This window comes from Patella vulgata, chromosome 1, assembly GCF_932274485.2.
Source record: "Patella vulgata chromosome 1, xgPatVulg1.2, whole genome shotgun sequence".
In the NCBI taxonomy this organism is placed as follows: domain Eukaryota; kingdom Metazoa; phylum Mollusca; class Gastropoda; family Patellidae; genus Patella; species Patella vulgata.
In genome coordinates, this window is record NC_065879.2 from 28,850,055 (window position 1) to 28,862,811 (window position 12,757).

Here is a 12,757-nt window from a genome sequence, read left to right on the forward strand (position 1 = left end):
GGGCAAGAAGTGACACGCTGCAAGTGGTTACAAACTGATGTCGCTAAAAAGGACTGTACTGGAAATAGTCATTTTATGGGTGAAATTGTGGTTTTCACGTATTATTTTATCACCCTTTTTAAGCACAGATTGCATTCTATGGTTTAATAGCAACCTTCTAATTTTGACCCTGTCTGATAAAGCGGGTGGTCAACTTCCACCTCAGCACTAATTTGAAAAAAAAAAGTCAGTCCATACTAATTTTTTGTGGACTTGTTTTAGGGTACCATATTCACATTGCCCCTATAGCACAGAAAAAGATGCGTGTTAATGAGCCATAAATATTAACTTTTTTCCTGCGACAAATTAAATTCTAAAACATTTTTTTTATGAATTGGAAAAATAAATAAAGGCGTTTGACGTATTTGTAGGTAAAAATTATTTCCTATTTAGTGTAAATGGGTATTAAAATGACTAAAAGGCAGCACTCTGGCCGAAGCAGTAACGTCTTATGTAAACAATGCACGCGCCATTCAGCCATTCAGCTGTGACGGCACGTGTTAAGGCAGTCATCTTTGACAGAGATATTACTAGACTCGTAATTCTCTGTGAAACAGATTGACTTAAAATATACAGCTTATTTACAAGTCCTACTGTTCTGCTCCGACTGGGCTAATGAAGACGGGCATGCATACAGTGTTCTATGAGAGGAATTTTGCCCGGGCAGTGGCACTATGGCCTACTCTTATATCGAATTCCAACTGCCAAGGGATCTTTTACGTGTATGCCAATGTATACACGGAAGCTCCTTTTTTTGTCCCATCCGAACGACGGCAGCTGTCCTTGCCAGACCCTCCGTCCTGCACCACTGATAAGGGGAAAGCACGTCGGAAAATTCCGATGAACTTTCTCGGCCATAAGCGATCTCCAGGCTAGCGAGCCAGCGTCTTACCCACCTAAGGCTTCAGGACCTGATAATATTAGTGGTAAACTTTTAAAAACAATTTCAGCACCGATTTCTAATCCACTCTATTATATTTCCAGTCTATATCTCAAAAGCCTTAAATTTCCCTCAATATTGAAAATTGCAAATGTTTCAGAGATTCACAAAAAAAGGAAATAAGGAAATAAATCTGAATGTTGTAATTATCGACCTATTTCGTGGCTATGTAGTTTATCAAAAATCTTTCGGGAAAACGCAAACTAACAAAGTTTCAAAGCGGCTTTATGCGTGGAGATTCAACTATCCATCAACTGATTGACATCACTTCTTTCTTTCAGCAATTGATAAAGGCGGCCATACAAGAATGCTGTTCTGTGACATCAGTACAGTTTTTGACAGAGTCTGGCACGCTGGACTATGTCAGAAGCTTGGCGCCTCTGGTTTCAGAGGTGACCTACTCCACTGGTTTTTTAGAAGCTATCTATATGCAACAGACAACAAATGGTGGTACTGAGTAGTGTTCACAGGGCTTCGTTCTTGGACCTTTACTCTTTTTAATATACATAAACGATATTATCAAAAACATAGTCAATTAATATAAAACTATTTGATGACGATACGTCACTTTATATATCAATCGAAGATCCAACCGAATGCGCGAGTATTTTAAATTCAGATATTGAGAGAATAAATGAATGGTCAAAGAAATGGTTGGTATCTTTTTATCCCCTTAAAACGGAAACTCTCACAATTAACCTCACCATGTTATAGTGTCGGTACAAATTAAAGAAGTAAACGAACATAAACATCTTGGTCTTTTCTTCCAGTCTAACGGCAAATGGGATTCGCATGTAAATTCAATCAGTAAAAAAGTATATAAACTATTGCCGAACTTCTCTCTTCTATTATTCGTTCTTTCCCTCTGCAGTCAGGCTCTGAAATTATTTATCCGATGTTGTTAAACATGTACCTTCTCTTAGTTTTTTCAAAAAACATCTTTCTAAATCTGATACTTTACTTCCAACCTTTTGAACTCTAGAAAACATCAAATAATTCATTCAAAACTCCGCCTTAATAAGAGCGATTTAAACGGTCACAAATTTCTCAGACTCATCAAAATCCTTCTTGTAATTGTGGGCATCCATTTGAAGACAGATATCATACTTGTTAATTTGCCCCTTGTATTTGGATGAATGGCGGATAACAATTAATACTCTGGATCTTCCGAACTTAGGCTACTAATGCTACCAACTACTCAATATTTTCAATAATTCATAGTTTCATAGAAATTACAAAACGATTTTAATTGGTTTAAATTATTATTTTATTTATTTATCCCCCCCCCCCTTAAATTTCACTATTATTATTATTGCTATTATTATTAGCCCACTTTGAATGCATGTGCAATTGATTGATTGATTGAATGTACATGTAGTTGTATTATATTGTAAATATACAAATGTACATATTTCTGTGTACATGTGAAAAGGGATTATATAGGCTTTGCCCGTTCCCAAATCCTAAAACTGAATAGTCCGATTGGCTGACTAAACAATGGGGGGGGGATTATCTAGTGGTTTTACGCTTGCGCGTGAAATCACAATTTCTATCATTGAGTCAATTATCGTGATTTCGATTTCCAGCTTGTACGTGACAAGGAAAGGGTAGTCTAACCAACCCCGTGGGTTTTCTCCGGGTACTCTGGTTTCGACCCCACTGCTAAAGACCCTTTCGCGCAAGCGAATTTTTGAAGTAAACTTGAACCATATGCCTTTCGCGGCTGTAAGCTTAATTCACTGGTAACATGTGTAATTTCAATGGACATCACTAGGCATTTCCCCTCCCCCCCCCCCCCCCCGCTGGCTACGCCTGGGCGGGGGCGCCAGATATCGACATTTTGGAGGTTCAATGGACAACTTGAACATGAAACAAAATGAGTTAAACTGTACCAGGCAGTTGTTTGGACTTGGTTTCACCCATTTTAACTTTACGGAATCGCATTAAATCCCTTACCTAAATTTCAGTTTTTGTCTTTCTTGGCTGGTTCCGCGAAGTCAGTTCAGGAAGATGGAATACCTTCCAGGGCGTATAATGGCTAATATATCTGGTCAATGCACTAGCAACAAAATCAAATTGGATTGTTGCGATACTTTTTTCTCTGCAAATATAGCTACCACGGGTTTCCCATTTTCAATTATATTTTTAACTTCCAAAATGTCATTATATAAACGATATTGGTCATATTTAACTTCCAAAATGTCAATTAAGAACGCATCCACGAGGGGACTAGAAATTGTTGTTTTGGGGCAAAATTTGACATATTTCGACCAATTTTTTTAACCCAATTTCAACACGCTCCTATACCCGAAATGTTGTGTCTCTAAATTTTTATACGACCACATTTTCATGTGGACGTATATTGTCGTCGCCCACAATTGTTTGTGGACACTCTACAGGTCACAATTCTTATCCGATTTCAACAAAACTTGAAATATAGGTTTATCTCCCTACGAATTCGGTTCCTTTCAATATCCGCACATATCGGACCGTAACTTCCTAAATTATGGCCCCTGATTGAACGGAAAATCACGTTTTAAGGTTGTGGACCCTATAGAGGTTATAATTTTTATCCGATTTCAAAAACAGTTTGAATATATCACCGTTACACCCTAGGGATGATTGAATTCGAATTTCGTAAAAATCGGACCAAAACTGACAGACAAAATGGCCGCCCATCGTACTCAAATAGCGTAAAAATATGATATATGAAGGTTGTGGACTCTCTAGAGGTCACAATTTTCTTCTGATTTTGATGAAACTTGAAATGTAAGTTTATAACCCAAAGATCTTGGTTCCTTTCGATATTTGGGCATACGGATCGTAACTTCCTGAATTATGGCCCCTGATTGTATGAAAAATCGCGTTTTTAGCTTGAGGTCCCTCTAGAGGTCACAATTATTATCCGATTTAAGAAAACGTTTGAATCACCTTTACACCCTAAGGATGGTTGAGTTCGAATTTCGTAAAAATCAGACCAAAACTGACAGACCAAATTGCCGCCCTTCGTACTCAAATAGCGTAAAAATATGGTATTTGAATGTTGTGGACCCTCTAGAGGTCACAATTTTCTTATGATCTTGATGAAACTTGAAATGTAAGTTTAAAACCCAAAGATCTTGGTTCCTTTCGATATTCGCTCATATCGGATCGTAACTTCCTGACCTGATTGTACAAAAAATCGCGTTTTTAGCTTCAGTTCTCTCTAGAGGTCACAATTTTATTCCGATTTAAAAAAAACCGTTTGAATATATCACCGTTAGGCCTACATCTTAATGACGGTTGAGTTTGAATTTCGTGAAAATCGGACCAAAACTGCAGGAAAAAATGGCCGCCCCTCAAGCGCAAACAGTATAAAAATATGGTATATCAAGGTTGTGAACCCTCTAGAGCTCACAATTTTGATCCAATTTTGATGAAACTTGAAGTTCATTTTTATAAGCCAAAGATCTTGGTTGCTGTTGATATTGGGGCATATCGGATCATAACTTCCTGAATTATGGCCCCTGATAGTACAAAAAATCGCTTTTTGTTTAGCTTGTTCTCTATATATCTCTTGAAAATGTGGTCGTATCCTGCCTGGTAGCTGCTGGCTAATATTGGTAGGGTATGGTAGGTCTAGTTGTCGTCTTAAAATCCTGCAGTCGTGTACAGTTTTAAAAACTATGAAATCCTAAAACGTATGTAAATCTGCTTCTTTGCAGTGGTTGTGGAGGGCATTTCTCAAAGTAAATGGCAGAAGTAAAAAAACAAGAACAAAAAAAACCAGACCGTAACGCAACCCACTAAAGCACTGCAATATTCTGAAAATGTGTAAATTCCTCTTTTCACGGATAACCGACTACTACCTTCAAGAGTTCAAATGACCGTTGATTATCAACATTAGTATCATATTTTGTTACCTGGATGTTGTGCCAAATATGCTATCTTGGTTAAAAATCATGAAGTTTTTGTGACAAAATCGGACGTTAGCCGTCATCGTAGGAAGGAGCGTAACTGGTATATAATTTTGCCGGATCAAGCAACGATTATTCTCATCTGTGTTCAGTAGTTAGTAGCACGGAAGTGCATAAATGTATGAGTTGGCATTGCAAGCATTTATATTAGTACAATTTAACCAAAGCAGCGCCTTTTCAGCACATAAATGTCTGGGCTGGCATGGCAAGCTTTCATATTAGCACAATGTAACCAAAGCAGCGCCTTTTCAGCAGTGACCAATGATTATCTTCAAAAGACTATTGATCATCACCATTACTTCTAATATTTCGTTATTTGAACGTGCCTCGTGTCAAATAGATCATTTTTTTTAAAATCATAATATTTTGTGACAAAAGTGACTTTCACGCTCGCTTGATAGCCATGGGGAAGGGTCATAAGTCATGTATAATTTTGCAGGTATCAGACCACGGTTATTACGACCTTTATTCAGGAGCAGATCATCGTATAGATTTATTAAGTGTTCAAGTAGGGACATTTAATGTCTGGTATTGAAATCTCTGAAGGGGAAGATGACATAGATCACAACAGGATTTATGGCACTCCAGGATAATGTTGACCGCATCTGCCAACCTCCTATGCATATACCTACGTTCGAGCAGAAGTGCGTAGCCTACTTAGATTCCTATGTTCGAGTGTAAATGCTCTCCGGCATTCCTTCAAGTTTTTGGACCCCAGAGTACTGTTTTATTTTGTAATACTGTTTTTGGCCTATGCCCTCTTCTCCTTCTGGGATTGAAATATTAAATTATCATAGCCTCCCGATTACCAAAGCCTCTCCATGAAAACTTCCAAATGTTTCTATATTAAATGATCGGCTTCTTAATACAGATGGGAATAAGCTAGTCTAATTCCTAAAATATTTTTGATCTAAATAACCTATTTGGCACCAGTAACGGTGGTAGAAAAGGTGTTACCCAGCGGGTGACTGGGGACATGAACCCACTAATCCTATATATGCTTCTTGTGTAGTCATCTTGCTGTTCGTGTGACTATGACTTGATGGCATTGGATCATCTACAATCACCTCGTCCTTAAAACCTGTTACAAGAGCGAACATGTACATCCCTCAGAAACACTTCAAGTCTTCAAGCCACGGGCGACTAACAGTTTGTGATCACGGACTTAGCTGATATGGTTCTCTACCACAATCGTGTATCATATTTCACCTTTGATTTATTCTGTGTAAATTGCATTAGACATTCATTCACTTGTCCCTGGTCTAACACATATGCTTTAGATCATAAGGTATGTCATTGAGTTAATTAGTGGTGTGATAGCATGCAGGTGACATGGTGTGGTGTTGTTTGTCCAACCTCATGGATTTTCTCTTTTCGCACAAGCGTATTATTGAAGTAAAATTGTACCCATTTCCCTCTCTTAATTCAAAATCACCCTAGTTATAAAAATATAACGACTGAATGGAATATATTAACTTTGTAATGATTTCCAAAGATATGCATTACCATAATTATGTTAGTCTCAAAATGACCTAGTTTGTGCCCAGTCGACTCTAAATCTCATTTTACTCTGTTCCTCTCATGTCTAAATCATCCTTGCTAATTATTAAATGGAATATATTAAATTTGTAAAGATGTCCCTACATATACTTCATCAGGGGTATTGATAAACGGAACATTTTATCCTACTTTTTGGTGTTTTTAATTTATTTCTCCTGTTTTATTATGCCTGTTCCGGTCATTTTTATTTTTTATTTTGTTAGTAGGAAGGTTGCTGGTTGTGGTAACATTCAACTTTGGTCCCTGCAAAGAACGAGCTATAACATCTCAAACATTGGTTTTCATTAAATTCAATTTTTAGAGAGAGTTAATACGGCCAGTACCAAAGTGCAATTAGCAGTAGAAACTTTAAACTCGGTGTGTAGGAGGAACCTGGGTGGCCCTATTAATGCCCAAAATTTTGTCTGTCCAAATCAATTATTGCCGAGTAGCAGATCATGCAAATTTGGTTCCAAAATTGCCTATTTTTCTATTTAAAAATATTTTTCCAATTTTCCGGGTCAATCTTATATTTTGTGGGGATGTATCTGGGTACTAACCCATCTCACAGAAAAAATTTGGTCCAAATCCCTGAAGTGAGCCATGGGTTAAAAAATCACCCCCGTATGGTGCTCTCGCAGGAAACGTACTATTATTAAGTCGGAATCTGACTGAACAAAGCTACAAATCATCTATAAAATATACTTCTCATTGCAATCAATGCAGAAAAGTTTGTTTGACAAGAGAAATGGATCAAAGGGGACCAGTCCACTTTCTTAACAACAACAGTGTTCAGCTATAAGGACGAATCCATTAGATGGGTAGCATTCATCGATTAACTGGGTTACAACTTCACCTTCTTAGCGTAGTATATTCGCTTCACTGTTGTAGCCCCGTAATGCTAATTTTGGCAACAAACAAATTCAACCAATAGCTAGTTGGTGACGCTTTTGGCATTCCCTGGGTTGATTTTATAAGGCGGGTGTCCATTGGTCATATGCAAGGATATATTTATTAGCAGCGTTGTGATTGGATAGTTTTGTGCGACGTACATGTAATTTATTTACCGCTATTTGGTATCGCGTCGGTTAGCGTCCTTTATCGTACAAAGTTGCTGATCTGCAAAGAAAGGAGAAACACAGGGTGAGTTGTAGTATTACGTAACTCCTCTTTGTTTACTTTACTTAGTTTAAATCACCTGTATGGACATGCGTTCCTTCAAAAATTTGCATTCACCTGGATACATATTTTGATTTGTGGATAAAAAAAAAAATAAATTTCGGGTTGTTCACAATGAACTCCACTTGCGCCCGCCATTTTCTTCACTGTTACACGATTTTGGAATTAACATAAACTGCACAAACTTGAGATTATTCCAACCCTTCCAATATGCAATTAATTACAGTACTTAGTAGCGCATAATGTTACGTAATTGTTGACTGATATTACGCGGAATTGGTGGTCAGTCAGTGTACATAGCAGGGATATAATTTCGCAAACGGACTATATAATCAATCTGTCACAAGCACTATCGTAATCTAAATTTCCTGTTGTCAAATTGGTAAACTAAATGTTCAAAATTCCCGGTATATATATATTAACACATATTTTACATGAAGTATCCGTATATTCTGTAGATGAATACGTTATCTATGTAACGATATAAACCATGGTTATTAGATGATACATACACACCCAGTGACTATAGCTAATATGTCGTGTATGTCATACGACTCACTCATAGACATTCCCGATTTGATATACAACACCGTTACATTTTAGAGCGTGTTATTTCAATAAAGTTGCCAATAATTCACACTTTTTAAAACTGTATGTCTGTAGTTGACTTTCTTTTTAAAATATTAATGTTTTTGAAGATGTCTGTTGAAAACAACCTAAGGTTACATACATGTATTTGATTCATTAACACATTGAGTCATTGAGATGCCCTCTTATTAAATTATAAAGCTATAACAATAAATACTGTGCACACACTTTCTTTGTAAACAATAATCATAACTACCTCCAATAAGATTAAGTAAGGTCTTCCAATTGCCACCATATACTACCTTATTATGATAACAAAAAATAATGACAGAATATCTGACTAAAGTATAAATTAAAATGTGGAATTCTGTCTCTTTTTTGTTGTTTGAGGGGTATTTAGGTGGAATGTATAGACATTCAGTGCTCAATACACTAGACATTTTACGCAGGGTATTGGTGTTTATTTTTTCACCTGTATGTGCTTGAACAGGGAATAGCAAATTAATAAAAAAAAAATTTTTTCAGATTTATTTTCATTATGGCAGCTAAACGAAAGACCAAGACAGAGAAGCCCTCAGCTGATAGTGCTGATGCTGCTGCTGCCCCTGCCCCTTCAGCAAGTAAGTTATCAATAATCTTAAAATACCACTAACCCTATATATTTTCCTTCTATCTTCATATGGATGTAATTAACTGGCATAACAACAATTTCCCAGAGGTGCTGAACAGATATATTTAGTAATGATGGTTATTATTTTTTAAAAGTCTAATAAATTATTCACAAATAAAAGCTAAGTGCACAGGATTCTATGGTTATGATTGAATTTCAAGGAACAAATCTCCCATAAATTGTAGTTGTGTAAACAATGTTTAGTACTTCCATGTAATGTGAACCTTTTAAAGAGTCTTTACAAACTGTTTTACTTTGCTAGGCAAACCCAAAGCCAAAAAGGCTCCCAAAAGGAAAGGTGTTAAAAAAGGTAAGTAGTATATACATGTAATTAGTGTTTTGGAGGGGGTAACCAAAAAGATTTCTAGGGTGATTAAAACTACTCTATTTATTTTTTGTTGTGTCTGATAATATACATGTTATATAGGTACGTTGTATTTAACAGATACAGGTCCACTATTGCTGCATATATTGTAGTCTTTAACCCACATTGGCAGTGCTTGACTACCACAGTTATTGTTCTGGATGAAATATCTCAAATTTTGTTCATGTATAAGCACCGACAGTGTGGTTGTTCTGTAAAAATGCACATATTATGAATAATGAACAATATTGTCTTGATCCATCAGTTCACAATCCATTATTAACCCTCCGATGCTAGATGATGGTCATTTTTTGTTTGTTCTTACAACCATTCTTGAGACTGATAAGGCATTCCCTTTCTTGTGTATATGGTACTGTACACGATTACTGCTTTTCTGTATTGGATAATTATTCACTGTAAAATATGAATTTTTTGTAAATACACCAAAATAGTTTACAATCTATTGATTTATCAAAAATTCTTTGTTTCTATTTTTAGGAGGAGTTAAAAAAGCCAAGAAAGGAGGTGCTAAAAAAAAGAAATAGACTTAATAGGTTTTAACTCGGGGAGCAATACGCAACTCAGGCCGTATGGAATCTCTACCATATATAGTGTTAATTATAGAGACAATTTAAATATTTACTCATCAATGTGGTTTTTTTTAAAAATCTGATCTATATTTTAAGTCACCACGAACATCATTTGTATTTTATTTATTGAACATCTTTTAAATGATTTAAATACATCATGTTTACTTATTTATTTTAATATTAAACTATCATATTACTGATGTTCATTGCACCCTCTTTTCTTCTAGAATATAGATTATATGTTTTATATTTATCGTGTAGAAAAAAAAATCACAATCATTTTTTTTGTACTAAAAAATAAAACAGCTCTAAAAAAATAATTTCTTTTTAACTTTTACCTTAATATGGATGTATATTGCAACCTATGTCTGTCAATCTGTCCAAATTTTCTTGTGAAATGAAATGGCGTTGAACAGTCAAATTTTCTATTGAAGATGCCCCAAAGTCATTGTGTCCGAAGCAGGCCCCTTTTGGAATTTAGAATATATGGTTCAAAATACTCTTTTCTAAAATAATTATCACATTACATGTAATTAACAACACTGATTAGCCTACAGTATAATTACATACACTGTTTATTTCAAGTCCAACAAAACCATTGATTTATGTGGTAAAGATGATGCAGTACTTTATTTTGTTATATTGAAATTAATATGACTGGTAACATTTTGCATCTTGTTGATTTATTGGATATTGTGAAAACCCTGAAATTCTGTTATAAATGTATAAGGTTTTGCTGCATGCGACTGAAGCTGCAGACGTTTTACCTTTTCAGCCTTTGGTCTTATTTACTGTTACCAGAGATAGGGCTGTGTATTGCTATCAGCCCCATCCATCGTTGTTGACAGTTTCATGTAAAACTCCACATTTATCATGTGATATTTTTAATGTATACTGTAGTGAGTAGCCTTTTGAATTTCAACAATTTGTTAATTTGGGGTGGTCGAAAATGAAATGAAATGGGGGTTAATGTCCTCCTGTTCTTCACCGACTGACATTTTAGGGAACAAGGAATAGTCAATATTATGTACTCAGTGCTAAAATAACAAGACAACAGTGACGATTGATGTCCCCCGCCGAAATCCCAAAATAAACAGATGACACATTAATTAATTGCACATTTATTTTCTTCAAAAGTATCGAGCAATCAAACTGGTTATCTATGCTTAGTCTAAGCATAAAATGTTCATGATCAAACTCAGTCAAGGTTTTGAAGTACCTGGTAGTGAAACTATACACTAAGTTTCATCTTTCTCCATCTGTTGGAATCAAAGTTATCTTGTCCCAAAGCATCGACCAATAAAAATTGCTTAGATTTAGAGGGAAATAGTAATCATTGAACTTGGTCAAGACATTCGCCTAATGAACATCTATCTATACCTCAGTTGTTATGTTCCAAAGTCTTGACCATCAAATTGCTAATCGCTACTTAGCCTAAGCAGAAATTTCTCATCACCGAACTTAGTAAATATATCGATATAATGAATGTATACTCAGAGTTTCATCAGTCTCAGCCAATTAGAACCATATGTTATCGTGTTCAAAAATCTCAACCAATCGAAATGCTTATCAATGCTTCGCCTTTGTGAAAAATGTGCATGATCAAGGCATTCATCTAACAGACACCTACACCAATTTTGAACATTCTACCTCATTTAGTAGAGTTTTTGTGTTCCAAAGTTTCAACCAATGAGATTGAAGTCTTTACTTTGCCTAAGCAGAAAATGCTTAGCATCAAACTTTATGGTATTGATGTAATGAATTAGAACTAAAGTTACTGCATAAACATTGTGACGTCTCGAGTGTCCACAAGCTAAAAACGTGGTTTTACATACAATCCAAAAAGTTACGGTCTGGTACATGCCAGTATTGAAAGGAACCAAGATCTTTGGGATATAAACCCATATTTCAAGCTTCATCAAAATGCCTATGGGATAAAAATATTGATTGGACGGACAGGGGCGACAACAATATACATCCACATGAAAATGTTGGCTATAAAAAATTAGTGCATACATCTCAATAATAACCTAATTGACTTAAATGTATAGTCTCCATTTGTTTATATAATTTTAAGCAACATAATCAAAGGGCTGGGAGTATGCAGTCTATGCATTCTTTTATTAGAAATTTTCTAGCCGATAATCTGTTTGCATTTTACGGAATAATCGACTTCAGTGATACAGAAATGAAATGAAATGGGGTTTAACGTCCTACTCCGACTGGGCTAATGAAGACGGGCATACACCATACAGTTTTCTATGAGGAAAATTTTGCCCGGGACCTCGGTTTTTCGTACCATCTGAACAACTAGACAGCTGTCCTTTTCATACCCTCTGTCCTGCATCACGGACAAGGGGAAACCACGCCGGAAAATCTGGACAACTTTCTCGGCCAATGCAGGGATCAAACACCCTGACAAGGGGAAACCACGTCGGAAAATCATGATGAACTTTCTTGGCCAATGCAGGGAATGAACATGTGACTTCCAGACTAGTGAGTCAGCATCTTACCTACTTAGCCACCGTGCTCCCCCCGGTGATACATAAAGACTTCGGTCCATCTGTGACTTCACAATCCGGTCCCCACCGACTATATATAGGCTACAGCCTACTCTTATATCGAATTCCAATGTCAGAAAATCTGGATGAAGTTTCTCGGCCAATGCAGGGATCGAACACCCGACCTCCAGGCTAGCGAGCCAGCGTCTTACCCACAACCATATTCTGAATTAGATTGAATAAGAACAAAACTAGTAGCTTACTGGAAGGGAGGAATCTGGGAAGGTTGTTCGCAACTGTTGAAAATAAGAAAGGTATGAAATTTATTTTAAAATGTATCTGTGTTCCACCCTTAGCGACAACTTTTGTGGACTGCACAGGGACTAAACTG

The 12,757-nt window shown here is 36.2% G+C and overlaps 2 long non-coding RNA genes across 2 annotated transcripts; one reads left to right on the top strand and one right to left on the bottom strand.

Moving 5' to 3' along the window:
• Positions 1–7,484: 7,484 nt before the first annotated feature.
• On the top strand, positions 7,485–10,185 carry LOC126829274 (uncharacterized). The gene is made up of 4 exons (XR_007683327.2): positions 7,485–7,617; positions 8,767–8,861; positions 9,174–9,221; positions 9,774–10,185. It is a non-coding gene; the product is annotated as an uncharacterized LOC126829274 (long non-coding RNA).
• On the bottom strand, positions 8,889–12,591 carry LOC126829290 (uncharacterized). Its single transcript, XR_007683332.1, has 2 exons — positions 12,379–12,591; positions 8,889–9,689 (listed from the first exon to the last, which is right to left on the bottom strand). It is a non-coding gene; the product is annotated as an uncharacterized LOC126829290 (long non-coding RNA).
• Positions 12,592–12,757: the final 166 nt, after the last annotated feature.